The 22,972-nt window shown below is 51.8% G+C and overlaps 1 protein-coding gene across 1 annotated transcript in view; it reads left to right on the forward strand.

Moving 5' to 3' along the window:
• The first annotated feature begins 2,661 nt into the window (after positions 1 to 2,661).
• Positions 2,662 to 22,972, forward strand: part of ARHGEF10L (Rho guanine nucleotide exchange factor 10 like) — a 181,895-nt gene continuing 161,584 nt past the window's right edge. The window contains exon 1 of the mRNA XM_025399555.1: positions 2,662 to 2,932. The gene's annotated coding sequence lies outside the window, so the exon portion shown is untranslated. The remainder of the gene's footprint in view (positions 2,933 to 22,972) is intronic.

A 22,972-nucleotide genomic window follows, 5' to 3' on the forward strand; every position in this document is an offset into this window, starting at 1 on the left:
AACACATGTAAGAGCCAATAGCCAGGATTATCATTATTATTCTTTTCTCTGTTTCTCTCTTCCTTCCTTCCTTCCTTCCTTCCTTCCTTCCTTCCTTCCTTCCTTCCTTCCTTCCTTCTCTTGTTTTTTTGAGACACAGTCTCCCTCTGTTGCTCAGGCTGGAATGCAGCAGCACGATCTTGGCTCACTGCAACCTCCACCTCCAGGGTTCAAGCAATTCTCCTGCCTCAGCCTCCTAAGTAGCTGGGATTACAGGTGCCCACCTCCACGCTCAGCTAATTTTTTGTATTTTTAGTAGAGACAGGGTTTCACCATGTTGGCCAGGCTGTTCTCGAACTCCTGACCTCAGGTGATCCATCTGCCTCAGCCTCCCAAAAGTGTTAGAATTACAGGCATGAGCCACAGCACCCAGCCTTCATTATTATTATTTTCATCATCTAAGCCAGGAGTCAGTAAACTTCTCTGTAAAGGACCAGATTGTAAATATTTTTGGCTTTTATGGGTCCTTCAGTCTCGGTCACTGCTCAATTGTGCTGCTGTGTCTCCAGAGTACCTATGGACAATATGGTAAATTAGCAAACGGGTGTGGCTGTATTTCCATAAAACTTTTTTTACCAAAGCAGGTGATGGGCTGGATTTGGTCCATGGGTCACAGTTTGCTGGACCCCAGTCTAGGACCCTGAGGCCTCTATTGCTGGTGTCTGAGCAGAAAGTGGGGCTGGGCTTTGGTGTGAAATTCACGCATCCATGTGCAGACTGCTGATCTGTAAGTGTGTTGAGGGAAGGGGTTGATTACCTTTGAAACCCCATTCTGGGTTCTCAGGAGCACATGAGAAGGGTAGAGCAAGTGTGTGTGGTTAAATGACTTGTTCCTGATGTCTAGATACTTGTGCTCTTAATGATCCCGGAAGATGTTGGCCAAGATCTAGGGGTGATCAAAACTGACAAGACAAACTCAGAGTGAGGCTGGGTGCAGTGGCTCAAGCCTATAATCCCAGCACTTTGGGAGGCTGAGGTGGGTAGATCACCTGAGGTCAGGAGTTCGAGACCAGCCTAGTCAACGTGGTGAAACCCCGTCTCTACTAAAAATACAAAAATTAGCTGGGCATGGTGGTGCACACCTGTGGTACGAGCTACTTGGGAGGCTGAGGCAGGAGAATCACTTGAACCTGGGAGGAGGAGGTTGCGGTGAGCTGAGATTGCACCACTGTATTCCAGCCTGGGCAACAGAGCAAGACTCTGTCTCAAAAAATAAAAAAAAGAAGAAAAAAGAAGAACTCAGAGTGCTGGTCCCGCTGCCCTTAAGTGGCATCAGTGCCAGGTGCAGTGGTTCACACTGGTAATCCCAGCACTTTGGGAGGCCGAGGCGGGTGGCAGATTACCTGAGGTTGGGAGTTTCGAGACCAGCCTGACCAACATGGAGAAACCCCATCTCTACTAAAAATACAAAATTAGTCAGGTGTGGTGGCGCATGCCCGTAACCCCAGCTACTTGGGAGGCTGAGGCAGGAGAATTGCTTGAATCTGGGAGGTGGAGGTTGCAGTGAGCCAAGATCGCACCATTGTACTCCAGCCTGGGCAACAAGAGTGAAACTCCATCTCAAAAAAAGAAAAAAAAAAAAAGACATCAGCATAATCAGAGCCACCAGTAGTGCCAATTCTCTCAGAGCCAGGAGCCCTTTCCCTACACAGTCTCATTTAATTCTCACAAAAACCCCATCAGGTAGGGCCTATTATAATCACCCCAGGTTAAGAAGGAGGAAACTGGATGGGCACAGTGGCTCACGGCTGTAATCCCAGCACTTTGGGAGGCCTAGGTAGGAGGATCACTTGAGCCCAGGAGTTCAAGGCCAGCCTGGGCAATATGGTGAAACCCTGTCTTTACAAATTTTTTTTTGTATTTTGTAAAAAATACAAAAATTAACCAGGCATGGTGGCGTGTACCTGTGGTCCCAGCTACTTGGGAGGCTGAGGTGGGAGGATCACCTGAGCCCAGGAGGTTGAGGCTGTAGTGAGCCATGATCTGATTGTCCCGCCACTGGGTGACTGAGAGAGCCCTTGCCTCAAAAAAAGAAAATGAAAACAAAGGAGGAAACTCCAGCATGACCAACCTGGTGAAACCCCGTCTCTGCTAAAAATACAAAAATTAGCTGAGCATGATGGCGGGCGCCTGTAATCCCAGCTACTGGGGACAAGTGAGGTAGGAGAATCACTTGAACCTGGGAGGCAGAGGTTGCAGCGATGCAGTGAGCCAAGATCGCGCGATTGCACTCCAGCCTGGGCGACAACCAGAGACTCCATCTCAAAAAAAAAAAAAAAAGGGGGAAACTGAGGCTCAGAGAGACAAGGCCGGTTGCATGATGTCACACGGCTGGAGAGGGCAGGGATTGGCGCTTGCATCTTTCCGACGTCAAACATATTCCTTTCCACCTTCTCTGGCTAAAAGGGGTGCAGCCCATGGGTGACCCTCCAACCCTGCCCTGTACCCGGGCCCTGTGTGCCTTCCCGGGCCAGCGGGCAGTCGTTGGAGCTCAGCCCTACTGCTTGGCACCCCCCTCTGGAGGCCCCATCTTGGTTCTCGCCCCTCCCTTCCTCACCCGAGCCAGCTTCCTGGCCCTCCCAGGCTGGCTGATGGATGGCCCAGCCCTGGCTGGCTTGACTCAGTCTAGCTTTTCCTCGTGGACTGCCAGGGCCGCCTCCTGTCCTTCTGTTCACCACCCTCACCTGCCTGGCAGGTCGGGCAAGTGAGTGACTCACACACCTGGGCCCTGTGTGGGCCCAGCCCTGGGAGCCAGTGTACTCACCCTCTGGGCTCCTGCCTGCCCTTCCAGCTACTTCAACCGACAGACGGGACCCTTCCCAATAGAAGAGGGCTGCCCCTGTCACTTGTGCTCCCTTCCCGGAGGACTGCGATTGGACTGCACAGGATTGAGGTCAGTTTCCTTTCTGTTTTTAACCATCTCTGCCCCTCGCTGAGTTGGAGGAAAATCTTTTGGAGGTCGTGGGGGAGGGGTCCCCGCTGTCGTTGACACCCTTGTGCATCAGGCCCAGGGACACCCTGCTCCCTCTCAGCAGGTGCTGGAGCTTGGGGCCACCTTGGGATGGACTCGGTGAGGAGAACCATGCTGGGTGCCTCTATGGGTGTGACCCCAACCCTGCAGCCACCTAGCGGGGCAGGTCACGGCAACCTGGAGTGAGAACGGCAGAGGTGGACTGCAAGGGCATGTGTAGGGGGGTGCTTTCCTCACTTCCTTCTTAGGGTCACAGAGTGAGGGACGCAGCTTGAGATGGCTTCAGTTCAATGGCATCATTTTACAGCTGGGAAAACTGAGGCTTGGGGGAGAGGGAGTAACGAAGGTGGATTGATGCATTGATGGTGGAACTGGGGCTAGAAGCTGGACTGGCTGACTCCCTGCCCAGGGCTCCTTCCTTGGTCCTCCTGGCTCCTGGCTGTTTCCCCCTGCTTTCCGCCCCCCCCCCACCCACCCCCGTTAGCTCTCTCCCATGTCATCCGGGCCTCAGCAGGGAGGAGAAATGCAGCTGGTGGGAGCCATTTCACAGGGGGATTTTATGGGCTCACAGTTGGAAGGCATTTTGAAGGTCATCCAGGCCATGAACCTCCGACAGGTGGCTGTTTAGCCACAGCTTGACTATCCCTGGGAATGGAGAGCTCACTTTTTTTTTTTCCCTGAAATGGAGTTTCCCTCTTGTTGCCCAGGCTGGAGTGCAATGGCACGATCTTGGCTTACCACAACCTCCACCTCCCAGGTTGAAGCGATTCTCCTGCCTCAGCCTCCCGAGTAGCTGGGATTACAGGCATGCGCCACCACGCCCAGCTAATTTTGTATTTTTAGTAGAGACAGGGTTTCTCCATGTTGGTCAGGCTGGTCTCGAACTACCAACCTCAGGTGATCCACCTGCCTTGGCCTCCCAAAGTGCTGGGATTACAGGCGTAGCGCTCACTGTTTTTGGAGGCAGTCTCTTTTATTTGCATGGGCAGTGTCTGGCAAATTACTGGGCACTTACTTCGTGGCGAGCACTTTGCTAACAAAGTACAGTAGGTGTGCAAATGCCTTTCATCCCCGACACCCCAATGAGGTAAGTGTTATTGGTATCACTCTTATTTTATAGCAGAGGAAACAGGCACAGAGAGGTTAAGTAACTTACTCAAGATTTCAGAGCTTGAGGAGGAGGAGCCGAGTTTTGCACCCAGGGAGTGTGGTTCCAGGGCTCAGCCAAGGTCTTAGCTGCTGTACTTGGCTGCTACCATAGGAGAACGGGACTTCCTAGGGAGGGGGTCCTGCCTGGCATGGTGAAGCTGAGGTTGGAAGGGGGACATTTAGGTGACTGCGTGACGCTCTGGTTGGTTGGCCTCCTGGGGCTGAAATGCCACCATCCAAGCTCTTCTCCTGTCACCTGCTTTGCCTCCTTGGCAGATTACCCTATCCTCACGTAGCCCCCAGCTACCAGAATCCAGGACCAATGACTGATGACTCCCAGGACAGTTGTGTGCAATAACAGAGGGAGGGTTGAAAGCTGTGGCTCGGGATCTCCGACACCACTGTCAGGGTTTCCTTGGAGTGTCCTGAGCAAAGGAGGCAGGAGGTGAGAGTGGGCGTGGCAGAGGGGTGGGAGGGGCCTGGGCCCTGCGTCTGTTTCCTTCTTAACATTTTGACCTCCTGGAGTGGCACCTCATGTACTGCCTGTCCACCCCACCTTGCCCATCTATTTAGGGGAGCTTGGTGGTTAATGAGGGCAGCGCCTCATCCTACGGTGCTGGACAGTTTACAAAGCCAGCCGACGCCGTCCTGAAGGGTGCTCACAACAGCCTGGGGAGCTGGGAAGGGCAGGAATTGTGATAATGCTCATAGTTGAGGGATGGAGGCTCAGAGAGGTCAGGTGAGCTGCCTGGGGCCGCACAGCTAAGTGATGGAACAGAGTCAGATCCTGCCTCTCCAACCTCCCGACCCCCGGCTTCTAACAGAGCATGCTCCACACCAAGGCTGGCTCCTCCTCTATGTGGTTTTTCCTCCAGAGAAATCCTCGTCAGGGGCAGAAGTGTCAGGGCTGCTGAGGCAGGGCTGTCTCCCCAGCTTTTGGCCCCTAAATCAGAGTCTCCTGAGGTGGCAGAAGAGAGGGCTACCCCTCTCTTCTGTCCCCGCAAAGGCTTGCTCTGAGTGTGATGCCAGGAGTCCTTCTGGCTGGATCTCTTCAGTTAACGAGACTTTGGGACTTTCAGGGGGATGACTGGCCTGGCTCCATTCACATCCCCGATATCTTCTTCCTAGACTTCCTCTCCAGGGCAGTCATGGGAACAAGAGATTCTTAAATTGATCCCATCCTGTCTTCTCCTTCTCCTAATGATAATACTAATCACAGCAATATTAACTACTAATGCTAGTCATGTTCCTGGTGGCACACGTCTGTGGTCTCAGCTACTCGGGGGGCTGAGATGGAAGGATCGCCTGAGCCCAGAAGTTTGAGGCTGCAGTGAACTGTGATTGCCATTGCTACATTTTCTTTTTCTTTTCTTTTTTTATTTTGGAGATGGGGTCTAGCTCTGTTGCCCAGACTGGAGTGCAGTGGTGTGATCCCAGCTCACTGCAACATCCGCCTCCTGAGTTCAAGTGATTCTCCTGCCTCAGCCTCCCAAGTAGCTGGGACTACAGGCGCCCACCACCACGCCTGGCTAATTTTTGTATTCTCAGTAGAGATGGGGTTTCACCATGTTGGCCAGGCTGGTCTCGAATTCCTGGCCTCAAGTAATCAGCCCACCTTGGCCTCCTACAGGCGTGAGCCACTGCACCCAGCCCACCATTGCTACATTTTCATTTATTGGGCACCCACCGTATACCAAGCTCTGTGCCAGGCATCCTTTAGGCCATAGCTCATTGAGCCCTCCTGGCAACCCCATTTCACAGATGAGGAAGCTGAGGTCCAGAAAGATGAAGTCACTTGCCCTGGATCACATAGCTGATCAATGACACTGAAATCACCAGTCAGAAAGTTGAAAGCACACTTCACCCTAAGTCACCACCCAAGGTCATACACTGTTCATGGCACAGCCAAGACTAGAGCCTGGCTTGGCTGAATCCTGATTTCCTGCTCTTCCCACTCAGTGCCTCTGGGTTGGGCTACAGTGGGACTTTTGAGCCATGGATTCTAGAGTTGTTTCTGCCTTTATAGGACATTAAACAAGCCACTGAATCTCTTGTGGCCTGGGTCACACCATCTGAGCGCAGGGACTGGTGATTTATTCCCTGCGAATGATAGTCATGTCTGGGAATGCTTTTCAACACGGGCACATGCACACAGAGAATTAGTATGAAGAGAGGTAATTACCCAAGCCATGTCTCCAGTCTCTTCTGTGACTGAAAGCTTTGATATTTAATTCTTAGAATGAACTTGGACCTCCAGATATGGTGGATCATGCCTGTAGTCCCAGCACTTTGGGAGGCTGAGGCAGATGGATCACATGAGGTCAGGAGTTCGAGACCAGCCTGGTGAACATGGCAAAACCTCATCTCTACTAAAATACAAAAATTAGCTGGGTAGGGTGTTGTGCACGTGTAATCCCAGCTACTCAAGAAGCTGAGGCAGGAGAATCGCTTGAACCTGGGAGGTGGAGGTTGCAGTGAGCTGAGATTGTGTCACTGCACTCTAGCTTGGGTGACAGAGGGAGACTCCGTCTCAAGGAAAAAAAAAAAAAAAAAAAGAATGACCTTGGACCAGACTGGGAAACATAGTAAAACCCTAACTCTACAAAAAACAAACAAACAAACAGAAATTAGCCTGGTGTGGTGGCTCACCTGTTGTCCCAGCTTCTCAGGAGGCTGAGGTAGGAGGATGACTTGAGCCCAGGAGATCGAGGCTGCAGTGAGCCAAGATGGTACTACTGCACTCCATCCTGGGCAGCAGAGTGAGACCCTGTCTCAAGGAAAATTATATATATATATATATATATATATATATATATATATATATATATATATGTGTGTGTGTGTGTGTGTGTGTGTATAAAATGACTTTGGGATGCAGGAACACAAGCCATGTTCTATTGTAGGGAAGCTGAGACTCAGAGACATGAACTCCCTCACTCAAGGTCATAGGACCAGGAGATGGGGAACCAAGGATTTGAACTTGGTCTGGTCTTCATGTTCCCAGAAGTAAGCACCTCCCATCATGTAGAGAGGCAGCTCCCCGGGCAATGAGAGTCTCCCAGGGTACTCAGACGAGAAGCAGTGAACAAGTTTGGAGCATGGACTCCTTGGATTCCAGGAGGCCAGGCTTATAGGAACACAGTTTAGGAGCTTAGCAGGTAGGTCTGAGGCAGGTGGCCTGGTGCTGCCTGGTGCTGCCTGGTGCTGCCACCAAGTAAGTCCTCTTCTCCCCTGCTCAGGCCTGCTCCCATTTTTTCCTTCAGCAGAATGACAGAGACCCCCTTCCCCCATCCTTCCTTGTCTCAGAAACAGAGGCAGCCTTTGTTTCAAGGGGAACCAAGAAAACAGGGAGCTCTCCCGACCACACTGTGACCTGCTCTGCAGGTAACCCTGGTCCTTCCTCCTGGCCCAGCCAAACCCAGCTCAGCTACTGTAAAGACATCCGATACCCCAGCAGGGGGAGGGAGGAGAGGGAGGGAGCCAGTGGGGTTAGGTAGTGCCCCTGCCCACCTTCTCCCTCCCCATCTTAGTCTACCCTGTCTCTCCCCGTGAGCAATGTTATAATTAAATCTGATAAGCATCCATTCTATCTGGTAAAAAGGGTCCCAATGTCATGGTTGGTTTGAGCCAATTGGGATGGGGGATGGGACCCTAGGCTGGGAGCCAGGAGGCTGCCTCTGCTCCCCACTCCATTCTTCATGCCCTGCATGACCTTGAGCAAATGCTTGCCCTCTTGGGGCCTCAGTTTCTCTCTCTAGGAAAGCAGGATGTTGGCTTGAGCCATGGGTTCTAGTCTTGTTCCTGGTGGCACACGCCTGTGGTCCCAGCTACTCGGGAGGCTGAGATGGAAGGATCGCCTGAGCCCAGAAGTTCGAGGCTGTCGTGAGCTGTGATGACACCACTGCGCTCCAGCCTGGGCAACAGAGCGCGACTCCTTTCCAAATAAAGAAATAAAATCATTTTCTTAATAATTTTTTTTTTTTAAAGTAAAGAGGCTGAGTGATGTGGCTCATGCCTGTAATCCCAGCACTTTGGGAGGCCGAGACGGGCAGAGCACTTGAGATCGGGAGTCTGAAACCAGCCTGGCCAACATGGTGAAACCTCGTCTCTGCTAAAAATACAAAAATTAGCCAAGAATGGTGGCGTGCGCCTGCGTCCCAGCCACTCCGGAGGCCAAGGCGGGAGAATTGCTTGAACTCTGGAGGTAGAGGTTGCAGTGAGCTGAGATCCCGCCACTGCACTCTAGCCTGGGTGACAGAGCGAGACCCTCTCTCTCAAAAAAAAAAAAAAAAAAAAAAAAAAGTAAAGAAAACCAGGAGGAAAATAACTAGAGGGCAATAACTCCCTCTACCCCACCCCCGATTCCTCAGGGCCCTGCCAGCTCTGAAAGTCTCTGAATTGCTCGAATGGGTGGCTCCCGGGTGCCCTCTCTGGGTTCCCTGCCAGTGCTCCTTCTCCGTCCTCCCTGCATGGCCGCGAAGCCCAGGGAGCACAGGAATGCGGGGGAGGTTCTTATTGCTTCTGATTTTCGGGGGACTGGCCAAGACTGGAGCGATCTCTGTAAAAACCTGCCCCGAGTCTGTGTGGCCTATTTTTGGAATAAACCCGGAATGCCAACGTTTGCGGGAGAAGAGGCCTCCTAAGTCCTTTCCACCTTATTAGTGGACAAATTTGGACTTTTTGGTCAGACTTGGGTTCAAATCTCAGCTCTGTCCCTTCAGATGGTGTGAACTTGGTTGAGTCACTTGGTCTCACTGAGGTGTTGAGAGGGTTGAGAGTTAACCCAGGCAGATCACTAAGCCTGGTGCATAGCAAATGCTCAATGAAAGGAAGGCCATGTCTTGGCACCAGGTTTGCCCCAACTCCCTGTTTCTGACAAATAGACAAGGCTGGCTGGGCGCAGTCACTCACACCTGTAATCCCAGCACTTTGGGAGGCCAAGGTGGGTGGGTTGCTTGAGCCCAGGAGTTTGAGACCAGCCTGGGCAACATGGCGAAACCTCATCTCTACTGAAAATATGAAAATTAGTCAGACGTGGCGGTGCGTGCCTGTAGTCTCAGCTACTTAGAGGCTGAAGCATGAGAATTGCTTGAGCCTGTGAGACAGAGGTTGCAGTGAGCCAAGATCACACCACTGCACTCCAGCCTGGACAAGAGTGAGACCCTGTCTCCAAAAGAAAAAAAAAAAAGACAAGGCTCAGGGATGGCAGGATGCCTCGTTGTGCTGTCTTGGACGGCAATGACTTGTTCCATTCAGGCGGTGGATGTCTCTAAGGGGGGCAGGGATTCCACTCTGCTTTCTAGCCTTTATCTCTTCTTCATTTTCTTGAAAAGTTGTTCTGGAAACTACGAAACTGGGCCACAGGCCTCCATGCCTGCTTTCCTGGGACTACCGGGTTGTTTCATCTCTTGAGTCTTGCTTCTCTCACAGGAAACTGGAAGCCCTGGGCTCTGATCAGGGAATGCAGGGGTCGGGGAAGGGGGCAACCTGCTTCACATTGATCTCACCCCAGAACCGGGTGGCTGGCTGACGCCGCTGATCAGAATTCATGTGGTCGGAGGATTTGTGGGTCAGCATGAGATCTTTCTTTTTTTTTTTTTTTGAGACGGAGTCTGGCTCTGTCGCCCAGGCTGGAGTGCAGTGGCCGGATCTCAGCTCACTGCAAGCTCCGTCCCCCGGGTTCACGCCATTCTCCTGCCTCAGCCTCCCGAGTAGCTGGGACTACAGCGCCCGCCACCTCGCCCGGCTAGTTTTTTGTATTTTTTAGTAGAGATGGGGTTTCACCGTGTTTGCCAGGATGGTCTCGATCTCCTGACCTCGTGATCCACCCGTCTCGGCCTCCCAAAGTGCTGGGATTACAGGCTTGAGCCACCGCGCCCAGCCAGCATGAGATCTTTTAATACACCAGAGAATCATTTCCCTAAAGTTCTAGGCTCCTGGCAGGTGCTCCACACACAATTCTGAGACAGCACCCAGGGAATGGGTTGGGATTGACTCTGAACAGAACTTGAGAGTCTGGCAAGGCTCTGTTCCCAGGCCCCACCCTGGAGCCACAGGGCAGGGAGCTCACTACATTGGAGACATTTTATGGCGCCACCCGTACCCCCCAGCCGGAGCTCATCCAGAGACCTGTAGTTTGGGACTGAGCAGGTTAAATTCCCTGGTGGCTTCTGGGAAAATGCTTGATCAGACTCTGTATGCTGCTATCTTTACTGAGCTCTCTCAAAGTTCATCACCCCCAGGACGCTCCTTTTTTTTTTCCTACCCCTAAAACATCAACATACTCTTCTCTGCTTTGCCTGGAATCCTTGCCAGGGGATTTTCCAGTTAGCAGAAAAACTGCATCCAGTTTCCGACCTATTCACTGAGGGGGTGGGTGACTGGGAAAGGAGGGTTATTGCCCTCCAGTGCTTTTCCTCTTGCTTTTCTTTTTTCTTTTCTTTCTTTCTTTTTTTTTTTTTTTTGAGATAGAGTCTCACTCGGTCATCCAGGCTGTAATGCAGTGGCACGATCTCGGCTCACTGCAACCTATGCCTCCAGGGTTCAAGCGATTCTCCTGCCTCAGTCTCCTGAGTAGCCGGGACCACAGGCATAAGCCACCATACCTGGCTAATTTTTGTATTTTTAGTAGAGACGGGGTTTTGCCATGTTGGTCTCAAACTCCTGAACTCAAGTGATCTGCCTGCCTTGGTTTCCCAAAATGCTAGGATTATAGGTGTGAGCTGCTGCACCCGGCCCCTTTCCTTTTCCTCTTGGTTTTCTTTACTTTAAAAGAATTCATTAAGATAATTATTTTCTTTGTTTGTTTGTTTATTTATTTATTTGAAACAGAGTCTTGCTCTGTCCCCTAGGCTGGAGTACAGTGGCATGATCACAGTTCATTGCAGCCTTGAACTCCCGGGCTCAAGTGATCCTCCCACCTTAGCCTCCCAAGTAGCTAGGACCACAGGCGTACACCACCATGCCTGTATAATTTATTTTTACTTTTTGTAGACTATGTTGCCCAGGCTGGTCTTGAACTCCTGGGCCCAAGTGATCCTCCCACCTTAACCTCTTAAAGTGTTACAGGCATAAACCACTGTGCTCGGCCTCCTTTTGGTTTTCAATTGTATTCATCTGTCCATCCATCCATCCATCCATCCATCCATCCATCCATGCATCCATCCATCCAGCCATCCAGCCATCCAGACATCCATCCTCCATCCATCCATTTGTCCACCACCCATAATTTTCATCCATCCATCCATCCTCCATCCATTCATTCATCTAAAGACTGTTTATTGAATTCCTCTTCTATGCCAGGCACTGCATTCTGGAGACACAGCTCTGTGCACTGGATAGATGATCCTGCCCTCAGGAGGATTACAGTATAGCAGGGGTAACAGACATTTAACAAGCACTATAGTACTTGGTGCTACGGCTTAACGTCTCTGCTTATCGGTGTGCTCATCTGTTGCGTGGGATGGTTCCAGTACTTACTTCATGGGATTATTGTGTTTCCGTGGCATAATATAGTAAAGGGCTGGCTCAGGTCTTGTCGTGTAGCAAGTGTTCAATAAATGTTAGCTATGTTGATGGTGATGGTTGTGATGATGGTGATGCAGATGATGATGATTAAGATCATTTTGTTTTGTTTTGTTTTGTTTTTTTGAGATGGAGTCTCGCTCTGTTGCCCAGGCTGGAGTGCAGTGGCACAGTCTTGGCTCACTGCAACCTCTACCTCCTGGGCTCAAGCGATCTCCTGCCTCAGCCTCCCAAGTAGCTAGGACTACAGGCACGTACCACCACACCCAGCTAATTTTTGTATTTTTAGTAGAAACAGGGTTTCACCATGTTGGCCAGGCTGGTCTTGAACTCCTGACCTCAAGTGATCCACTTTCCTTGGCCTTCCTTGGCCTCTCATGCCTTGGGTTTACAGGCATGAGCCACCACATCCGGCCAATTAAGATCATTTAACACAGGGTCTGGCATTAACTAGTTAACCAGATGTATCCATGAGTTGTTCTGAGCAGTTGGCTTGTCCTTGGCAGCCACAGACAGTAGAGGGCATGGTGACATAGGGCAGACCCCAAGCCAGCTTCTCAGGGTGGGGAAGCCAATGAGCAAACCACCTCCACAAAGGTGCTGTGGATGCCAGCCGTGGCTTCTGGGCTGGGTCTAAGGGGTTCTTCAGGGAAGCCTGGGCCACCACAGCTGCCTATCTGGTTTGCCCAGTTAGGAGCTGGTTGAGAAGCATCCGAGGGCAAAATGACCTATGAGATGAAGAGCTGTGGACTGCCTTCACAGGGGCTGGGGCAGGCTATCTGGGAAGTTCCTGGGAGCTCAGAGGAGAGGGGTGGCACTGGAGGATGAGAGGAGGTAGCTATAAGTGAGGCTCTAAGCAGAGCAGCCAGGAATGATCAGGGGTCCCTGGTAACCTTCCATGGGGCTTATGGGGCCATGGGGCCAGGATCATATCAGTCTTTTTTTTTTTTTTTCTGAGACGCAATCTTGCTCTTGTTGCCTAGGCTGGAGTGCAGTGGGACGATCTTGGCTCACTGTGACCTCTGCCTCCCAGGTTCAAGCGATTCTCCTGCCTCAGCCTCCTGAGGAGCTGGGATTACAGGCGCCTGCCACCACGCCTGGCTAATTTTTGTATTTTTAGTAGAGATGGGGTTTCACCATGTTGGCCAGGCTGGTCTTGAACTCCTGACCTCAGGTGATCCACTCGCCTCGGCCTTCCAAAATGCTGGGATTACAGACGTGAGCCACTGCACCTGGCCACACAGCAGTCTTGTTTCTTTCACTGGCGGCTCCTGGAATGGTGCTGGGCACACCCTAGGCACCTGGGATGTTTGCTGAATGCATGCCAAGTCTTTATTGGGATGGTTTGGTCTCACTGTCATGCTGGCTTACCTGGAAGGAACAGTGGTTCTGGAACCAGAGAGGAGACAGTTCAAACCCTGGCACCCCCACTTACCAGCTCTGCGGGACAATGGGTAAGACATTTCCCCTTTCTTTTTTTTTTTTTTCTTTTTTTTTGAGACGGAGTCTCGCTCTGTCACCCAGGCTGGAGTGCAGTGGCCGGATCTCAGCTCACTGCAAGCTCCGCCTCCCGGGTTCATGCCATTCTCCTGCCTCAGCCTCCAGAGTAGCTGGGAGTACAGGCGCCCGCCACCTCGCCCGGCTAGTTTTTTGTATTTTTTAGTAGAGACGGGGTTTCACCGTGTTCGCCAGGATGGTCTCGATCTCCTGACCTCGTGATCCGCCCGTCTCGGCCTCCCAAAGTGCTGGGATTACAGGCTTGAGCCACCGCGCCCGGCCGACATTTCCCCTTTCTGAGCCTCAGTTTCCTCATCTGCAGAGTAGGAATTGCAATATCAACATTGAGGGTTGTTGTGTAGACAGGAGATGGTCCAGGGGGTGGTGAGGTTGGCACTCAGAAGGTACCCATGAAGGAGCAGCTGTTATTGTCGTTATCCATGCATCTGTGGTGACACCCAGGGTTGTGAGCCAGGATTGTGGGATTGAGAAGGTGGGGATAGAGTGTCGGCTGGACCCACATTGTGAAGTTTTGGGGCAGTGTGGTGGGGGAGAATCAGATAGACCTGGAATCTGTTGTTTACTTGCTGTGTGACCTCAGGCACGCTACTTACCTTTCTGGACCTCAGTTTCTTGTATGAAAAAGGAGATCTTGAAAGCAGCCATTCTGGTTGGGCGTGGTGGCTCATGCCTGTAATCCCAGCAACTGGGGAGGCCGAGGTGGGTGGATCACTTGAGGTCAGGAGTTCGAAACCAGCCTGGCCAACATGGTGAAAACCCCGAATACAAAAATTAGCCGGGCACGGTGGCAGGCGCCCTAGAATCCCAGCTACTTGGCAGGCTGAGGCAAGAGAATTGCTTGAACCTGGGAGGCAGAGGTTGCAATGAGCCGAGATCGTGCTACTGTACTACAGACTAGGTGACAGAGCAGAACAAGACTCCATCTTAAAAAAAAAAAAAAAAAAAAAAAAAGAGGGCAGACATTCTACAGAGTTCTTGCCATAGTCAATGGGATCATGCATGAAGACTGCAGAGCCTGGCGTATGGTAAATGTAGACAGATGCACAATAAAAGTGGGGACATCATCAGCACAGGTGGCCTTCAGAGGAGGAATGGGGTGAAAGGTCTTTGGAGGGGTGAATGTGGGATACAGTGGGGACTCTGGGTTTTGGTGGAGGGAAGGGGCTCAGGGCCTCTTTCATGTCATGTCCCTGACGTGCTAAGTCTCCCTTCCAAGGTGACCCACCCCCTGTGCCTCTGCTGACCCACTAGGTGGGTCAACATGACCATCCTGGGCTTTCGGGTCTCAGAAGATGTCATATCTGGGAGCTTAACCTCTTGAGTTTTGGGGGAAGACTTGGGCAAGCTTAACCAAAGGTCACACAGTCTGGGGGAAGGAGCATGGACTCTGGATTTAAACCCCAGCTCTTTCACTCACCCACTGTGTGACCTTGGACAAGTCACTTAACCTCTCTGGGCCTCTGTGTTTATTCATAAAGCAGGATAGAGCCACCTTCCTTGCAGGGTTGCCTGGAGGCGTGGCACACAGTGGGCCTCTGTAAACGGGAGAGATGGGTGTGATTCCATGCCACCTCCACACAGCCTCCGCAGAGGGCAAGGGAGTAGATGGTAATGAGCTCTGGGGCTGGTCCAAAACGCCAGTCTATAAAACCCCTGCCTGCAGCTTCTGGTGTGTTGCTCATGGGAGTTTATGTGAAGGACACAGCCGGATAACAGCCCATTGTTCTGAGTGGGGATGGTTTTATGACTCTTAGAAAGCGTCTTTCATCTGGGAGACCAGGGAGCTTATGGAGCCTCCCCGCCCTGGGCAGTGAAACTGTGGGATGATGAAGGTTTCTGGGGCTGGTGCCAGGCTGCAGCCATGGCCAGGCCCTCCTGCCACAGCCCAGGCCAGCCAGTGGGAGCTGAGCACCCGCCCCCCGCCACCCACCCACCAAGTGTCACTGAAGTCTCTCTCTAGGCCCTGCCCTCCTGAGGACCTCTTGCCCTGGCCCACAGTCTCCAGCCAGGTCTTCTTGGCAAGGCTGGAGGTTCGCTGTGTCCCCTGGGCTCTCTCCCTGCTTCCTCTCCTCAGCAGCCAGTGACACATTCCCTCTATCTTTATGGTAACTTCTAGAACAGGCCCTCTGCCCTGTCTGCCATCAGCTGACCAGCAACTCTTATGCCTTGGAGCCTGGCCTGGTGCTCTGAGCCCTGAGTTGGAGCAGTAATTTGATGCCAGGAAGCAAAGACCTTGTCTCCTTGTCCTTTCTGGCTCCTTGGCCAGGCCCCAAGCCGAGAAATGCAACCTCCCCTTGGCTCAGCAGACAGCCCCAAGTGCTCTGCCTGTTATCCCTAGAGGAGGCTGCAGATACCCCTGAGGAGCAGGTGGCCCCCTGGGGCCTGTGGGGTTTGGCCTGCTGGGTAGAGGAGCTGTATGTGTTTGCAGCTGCCTCTGATACCCCAGCCTACATTTACCCTGTGCTAAGGCTTTGTCCTTTGTCCCTTTCCCCTTGACCTTTTTTTTTTTGAGATGGAGTCTCGCTCTGTTGCCCAGGCTGGAGTGAAGTGGTGTGATCTTGGCTCACTGCAACCTCTGCTCCCCAGGTTCAAGCTATTCTCCCGCCTCAGCCTCCTGAGTAGCTGGGACTATAGGCGCAGACCACCTCACCCAGCTGACTTTTGTATTTTTAGTAGAGACGGGGTTTCACCATATTGGCGAGGCTGGTCTCGAACTCCTGACCTCAGTTAATCCGCCTACCTCGGCCTCCCAAAGTGTTGGGGTTACAGGTGTGAACCACCGTACCCGCGCCCCTCCCCCGCTTGGTCTTTTCTGTTTTAGGAGATACAGGAAGGTTAAAGCAGGGTGCTGGGGATACCTTGTGCCTTAATTGGTCACTCTTCTTGCACAGGACTCAGGAATGGCCCCTTCGTCCTGCACCAGGACAGTAGCCAGGGACAAACAGCACCACCCGAATATTCATCTCTCCTCTCATCATAGGCTTCTTTGCTTTCAAGGAATAAAAATCCACTCAAGTGGTTCAAGTGAAGGGGTGCTGAGTAAGAACAGGTCATCTTGACGAATATTCAAGGCTAGGACAGAGTGTCTTTCTGCCTCAGTTTCCTCATCGGTAAAATGGGGATAAAAGTATCCACTTTATAGGGTTCCTGTGAGGATTAAATGAGCTAATACATGTGAAGTGTTTAAACAGAACCTGGTATATAGAGAGTGCTATTAGGCGTTTGCTATTATTATTTTATCCTTATTTTTGTAGAGATGGAGTCTTGCTATGTTGCCCAGGCTGGTCTTGAACTCTTGGGCTCAAGCAATCCTCCCAACTTGGCTTCCCAAAGTGCTGAGGTTATAAGCGTGAGCCACTGTGCCGGCCTGCCGTGGTTATTTTGACACTGCATCACCAGGAGAATGGGCTACTCAGACTAGTCTCTCCTGACACTAAGTCCCGTAAAGGAGCAGCTCAGGGAAGTCAGGCTGCCTTCCACCTGATCCCTTGGGACACCTGTGGCTGTGTCGTTGACCTTAGCTTGCTTCCCCGCAAATGCAGGTCCTGGATTATGAAGAACCTAGAAGACTTCAGGGGTTGCTTAGTGCATCCCAGCTCCCCTCAAAATTCCTGTCCTATTGAACAGGGGCAGGAATGTTATGGAAAGAGGGTTTCAACTTGGTAAGACAGACTCTATCATCCTCATTTGTAAGCAAAATGTGACCCATTCTCTCTTTGATACTGGCCTGTTCACGATTGGCTTGATGACGTCGTGCATAACAAGGACTGGCTGCTGGCTGGGCACTCTCCATTCATACTGCCTATGCGAGGCGGGTATCCAGACTTGGGAAGTCCACATTCCCATCCACCCACTTTCTTTCTTTCTTTTTTTCTCTTGAGACGGAGTCTTGTTCTGTCTCCCAGGCTGGAGTACAGCAGCGTGATCTTGGCTCACTGCAACCTCTGCCTCCCGGGTTTAAGAGATTCTCCTGCCTCAGCTTCCTGAGTAGCTGGGATTACAGGCAGCTGCCACCATGCCTAGCTAATTTTTGTATTTTTAGTAGAGATGAAGTTTCGTCATGTTGGCCAGGCTGGTCTCGAACTCCTGACCTCAAGTGATCCACCCACCTCAGACTCCCAAAGTGCTGGGATTACAGATGTGAGTCATTGTGCCTTGCCAGCCAACATACCCAGCCCACCCATTTTCTGTTTTTTTGGTTTTTTTTTTGAGAAAGAGTCTTGCTCTGTCGCCTGGGCTGGAGTGCAGCGACATAATCTCAGCTCACTGCAACTTCCGCCTCCTGGGTTCAAGTGATTCTCCTGCCTCAGCCTCCCTAGTAGCTGGGATTGCAGGTGCGTGCCACCACGCCCAGCTAATTTTTATATTTTTAGTGGAGACAGGGTTTTGCCATATTGGCCAGGCTGGTCTCAAACTCCTGACCTCAGGTGATCCGTCTGCCTTGGCCTCCCAAAGTGCTGAGATTACAGGTGTGAGCCACCATGCCCAGCCAGCTTCTTTTCTACAGCAGAGGTAGATCAAACTTTTTGATCTACTTTTTTGATCACCCTCAAACTTTTTGGCATCAGGAACTGGTTTCGTGGATGTGGAAGACAATTTTTCCACGGTTGGGGTTGGGGGATGGTTTTGGGATGATTCGAGTGCATGACATTTATTGTGTACTTTATTTCTATTATTACATTGTAATATATAATGAAATAATTATACAACTCACCATAATGTAGAATCAGTGGAAGCCCTGAGCTTGTTTTCCTGCAACCAGACGGTCCCATCTGGGGGTGACGGGAGACAGTGACAGATTATCAGGCATTAGATTCTCATAAGGAGCGTGCAATCTAGATCCCTCGCATGTGCAGTTCACAATAGGGTTTGTGGTCCTCTGAGAATCTAATGCCACCGCTGCTTATCTGACAGGAAGCAGAGCTCAGGCGGTAATGTGAGTGATGGGAGTGGCTGTAAATACAGATGAAGCTTGCTTACCTGCCACTCACTTGCTGCTGTGTGGCCTGGTTCCTAACAGGCCACAGACTGGTTCTGTCCATGGCCAGGGGATTGGGGACCCCTGCACTATTGAGCTGACTGGTGGGAGCGGGGCCAGACTGGGAGGCAGCAGCGAGGGCCCTGGGTCCCCATCTTGGCTTTTCCACCAGATTGCTGAGCAACCTTGGACAGGTCACCTAGCCTCTCTGACCAGGGAAATACCACCCCTGTACGCCCTCATTCCCTCTTTCCCAGGTCAGCAGTGGAGACAAGGAGGACGGACTCCTGAGTCCCATCCAGATGTAATGTATCATCGATGATTTTGCTTACACAATAAATCCTGCCCTCACCGGAGTGCTCAGTGAGTGGGTGATTCTGGTTAATTGAATGTTCTGGGACATGGAAATGTTCCCAGAAATCCTTTTTGTTCCTTTTGTGGCTATTGAAACCCATCCACTCATCTATTCAGCACATATTTGTCTCCTGTCTATGCTGCAGCAGGTTTTGGAGCAGGTGCCGGGGATACCACCCGGAATGAAACAACAGAGTCCAGCCTCCATGGATTCACAGTCCGGGGAGGAGACATGTGGCAAACATGCCACCACACATGGTAGGTAGGGCACACTGACCAGGGAATGCAGGCTGCGGGTAGGAACCAGGGGCCCAGTACGGAAGTCCTTGGAAAGAGCTCCCAGAGAAGGTGCTATTTATGTTAACAGCACTAAAAAGCAATTAACCATAGTGTCTGGGGGATGGAGTAGTCAGGGGTATTCCAGCCGAGGGCAAAGGCTCAGAGAAACACCTGTGCATTCATTTGTGCTGTGGAGGTTAGAGTGTACAACTGGGGTAGGGCACAATGGCTCACACCTGTAAACCCAGCACTTTGCGAGGCCAAAGTGGGAGGATCACTTAAGTCCAGGAGTTCAAGACCAGCCTGGGCAACATAGTGAAACCCCATCTCTACAAAAAAAAAAAACACAAAAATTAGCAGGGCATGATGGTGTGCACCTGTAGTCTCAGTTAGGAGGTTGTGGTAGGAGGGTCACTTAAGCCTGGGAGGTGGAGGTTACAGTGAGCTGAGATCACATCATTGCACTCCGGCCTCAGTGACACAGCAAGACTCTATCTTCAAAAAAGAAAAAAAAGAATGTGTTTTTGGGAAAGTGAGAGTGAAGAGGCAGGTGCATGTCAGGAGGACAAGAGTACGTGAGGATGTGGCCTGCTGAGGGCTGGCCTGGACTGTGAGGGCTGCCGGTTTATTTATTTTCCAGTGTATGTTTTGTGATGTGATTCTTTCTCATCAAAGTGGAGAGTAGAGGGGGAAAATGAAATTAAAACACTAAATCACAGAGGAGGGGCCTCAAATCAGAGGAGTGACAGAGGGCTGGGAGTGACACTGACAAGTAGAGAGCACAGCTGTGTCTAAAGGGCCACCACTCCTGGGGCCCTGCAGAGTGTGGCCATGGGGGAATGTGGACCTGGCATTATCAGATCTTCAGATTTGTTAAGAGAAGCTAAAAATCTGGCTTTTAATTTTTTTTTTTTCAGAGACAGGGTCATGCTGTTGCCTAGGCTGGGGTGCAGTGGTGGGATCATGGCTCACTGCAGCCTCAAACTCCTGGACTCAAGTGATCCTCTCACCTCAGCCACCTAAGCAACTGGGACTACAGGCATGCACTACTGCATCTGGCTAGGTTTATTTTTTATTTTTGTAGAGATGGGGGTCTCCCGATGTTGCCCAGGCTGGTCTAAAATGCCTGGCCTCAAGCAATCCTCCTGCCTTGGCCTCCTAAAGTGCTGGGATTATAGGCATGAGCCACTGCTCCTGGCCGCAATCTGACTTTTTATGGGAAATCTCCCAATGACTAAATGATGGCAACTGACAACAAGAAAACCACTATAGGCAAAACAAAATGCTTCTGCAGACTCAATTTGTTTTATGAGCAGGTGGTTTGGAACCCTAGACCCAGAGGGTTCTATTGATAAGGGTTCTAGGGTGTCCTTTAGAATCCATTATGATCCTCTAAAGAGTATGCCCCTAAACTGTGCTGGACTCTGGGGGGACAATGGGGGTCTGGGGCATGACCCCTGCCCTCAAGGCTATATCATAGCTGCCCTCAAGCTAGATGGGTCAAATCAGTTATCACCCAGAGCCAACTTATAACAAAAGGACTAGGTGCTATAGAACTCAGAGGAGGGGGAGATCAGGGAATGGAGGAGGCCATGTGAAAAGGCCTCCTGGGGATTCTGGGCCTTGTGATGGTTCTTGGAGGGGAGGGTAACACTCAGTACAACCAAAGAAGGTAAGGGCGTCCTGAGCTGGAGGAGTCAGACATTTCGGGATCAGATGGGAAATAAGATAATAAAGGAGACCGGGCACGGTGACTCACACCTGTAATCCCAGCACTTTGGGAGGCCGAGATGGGATGATCTCTTGAGCCCAGGAGTCCAAGACCAACCTGGATAACATAGTAAGACCACCATCTCTACAAAAAAAAAAAAAAAAAAAAAAAAAAAAATTAGTCAGGCATGGCTACCTGGCAATACAGGCACTACAGGCACCACCATGCCCGCACCTGTAGTGCCAGCTACTTGCAGGCTGAGGCAGGAGGATTGCTTGAGCCCAGGAGTTTGAGGTTACATTGAGCTGATTGTGCCAGCCTGAGCCACAGGGCAAGACCCAGTCTCTTTTTTTTTTGAGACAGAGTCTCTTTCTGTCACCCAGGCTGAAGTGCAGTGGCATGATCTTGGCTCACTGCAACCTCCGCCTCCCAGGTTCACGTGATTCTCCCGCCTCAGCCTCCTGAGTAGCTGGGCTTACAGGCGCACACCACCACATCCGGCTAATTTTTTTGTGTATTTTTAGTAGAGACAGGGTTTCACTATGTTGGCCAGACTGGTCTCGAACTCCTGACCTCGTGATCTGCCCGCCTTGGCCTCCCAAAGTGCTGGGATTACAGGTGTGAGCCACCGCGCCCAGCCAAGACCCAGTCTCTTAAAAAAAGAAAGAAAGAAAAAAAACAGATAGCCAAGGAAGGGGTTGGAGTAAATTGTGTAAGACTGCGATGTTGGTCTGGGACATGTACTTGGCTCTGGCACGTGTACTTGGCTCTGGCTATGACAGCAGGACCCAAAAGTCCATACTCTGGTCCAAAGCTTAATACCATGAGCCTGAGGTCACTCAATGGACATCTGAAGTGTTCTTCCTGCTTTGCTAGCATCCCCAAATCTCTCCTGTCTGCTGTCCTGCCATCATTTATTCACATCAGGGCAGGGGCCGTGCCTGTTGTGTTCACTGATGTCTCCTGCATGACTAGAACGATGTGTGGAACAGAGCAAAAAATGCTCAAAGAATATCCACCGCCTATTACTATGAGCCAGTGTTGCCCTAGCCTGGGGCTTAGGACGACTCTGTGGTGCTTATGTTCTTGTGTGGAGAGGGATAATAAACAAACCAACGAGTCGGTGAATAAGATGATTTCAGAGTGTGGCCTGTGTGACTTGTCTCACTGCACTGTAGCCTTCTGTTTATTTGTGTCTTCTCCTAAGCCTATGAGCTCCGAGGGGGCGGGGCTGGGGTCTGTCTGCTTCCTTGTCTCATTGGTAGCCCCTGAGGTTGGTGCCTGACAAATAGGGAGTACAAAAAAAAAAAAAAAAAAAAAAAACCCAAACAACAACAACAACAACAAAAAAACGTTTTTGCCGGCTGTAGGCTGTAAGGAACACAAGCTGAAAATGATTTCAACCTACATGCACCTGTACCCTTTGGAGGCTGCAGAACTTATCATTATCAACCCAGGAGTAATTGCTGATAAGCCCGCGTGTGAATTTCCTTGCAAATAGAGAGGTAGCGGGGGAGTGTTTAACAACAACGCGGATAATCTTAATTACTGACCTGATAACTGTAATTAATTGCATCATATCCAGAGGCCCTCTTTGGAATTTCAGGAGGGAGTACCTAGTGTTTGGCAGCTTTGGAGCTGCAAAGGCAGCGGAGTGATAGGATCTCAGTCCCAGCACTTTGCTGCTCAGTGAGCTTTGCCAAGTTACTCACAGTTCTGAGCCTCAGTTTTCTTCTGGGGAAAATGGGGCTACATCACTGGGGTGTTGTCAGTCTCAAAGCCGCTAATGCCTGAACCCACCAGGGTTGTTCTTGGAGGTTAGGGTGCATGGCTGCAAGGTTCCCTATGTTGCCATGGCGGGGGTGGGAGGGCAGTAGGGGGCCGCTGAGACTGGTTGAGGGGCAGGTCATAAGTCTAGGGTTTCCCCTGGGGCCGGCCCAGGAATCTCTCACCCATTTGGGGGAACCTCAGGACAAAATGTTGACGCGGGGGAGGAGAAGCCGGCACCCTGCGCGCCTGCGGGATCTCTCCGCGGGAGAACGGGGGAAGGAGAAGCGGGAGGCGGGAAGCGGGGACCCCGGGGTGGGTGAAGGAGCGAGGAGGTCGTCGTGTGGCCGGGGACGGGCCCCATCCCCGCGGGCCTCAGTTTCCTCCCTTTACTGTGGGGGGCCGGGTGGGCTGCCGGGACCGCTGGCGGCTCGCAGCGGGTTGAGGGAGGCCCCATCTCCCTCGCGGCGCGCTCGGAGCAGGGAGGGGGCGCGGCGGCCGCGGCCCCGGCCACCAGGGGTTAAGCGGTGACCTCAGCCGCGGCGCCCCGGGACCGGGCGGGTGGGGGCGGCGCCGCGTCGCGCACGGCGGCGGCGGCGGGACCAGGCCTCAGAGCGCGGCGGGCGCGGGCGCAGTACCCCCGGGCCCCGGCGACCCGCCAGCGGTCCCGGCAGCCCACCCG

The sequence above is a fragment of the Theropithecus gelada genome, chromosome 1 (genome assembly GCF_003255815.1).
Source record: "Theropithecus gelada isolate Dixy chromosome 1, Tgel_1.0, whole genome shotgun sequence".
Taxonomy (NCBI): domain Eukaryota; kingdom Metazoa; phylum Chordata; class Mammalia; order Primates; family Cercopithecidae; genus Theropithecus; species Theropithecus gelada.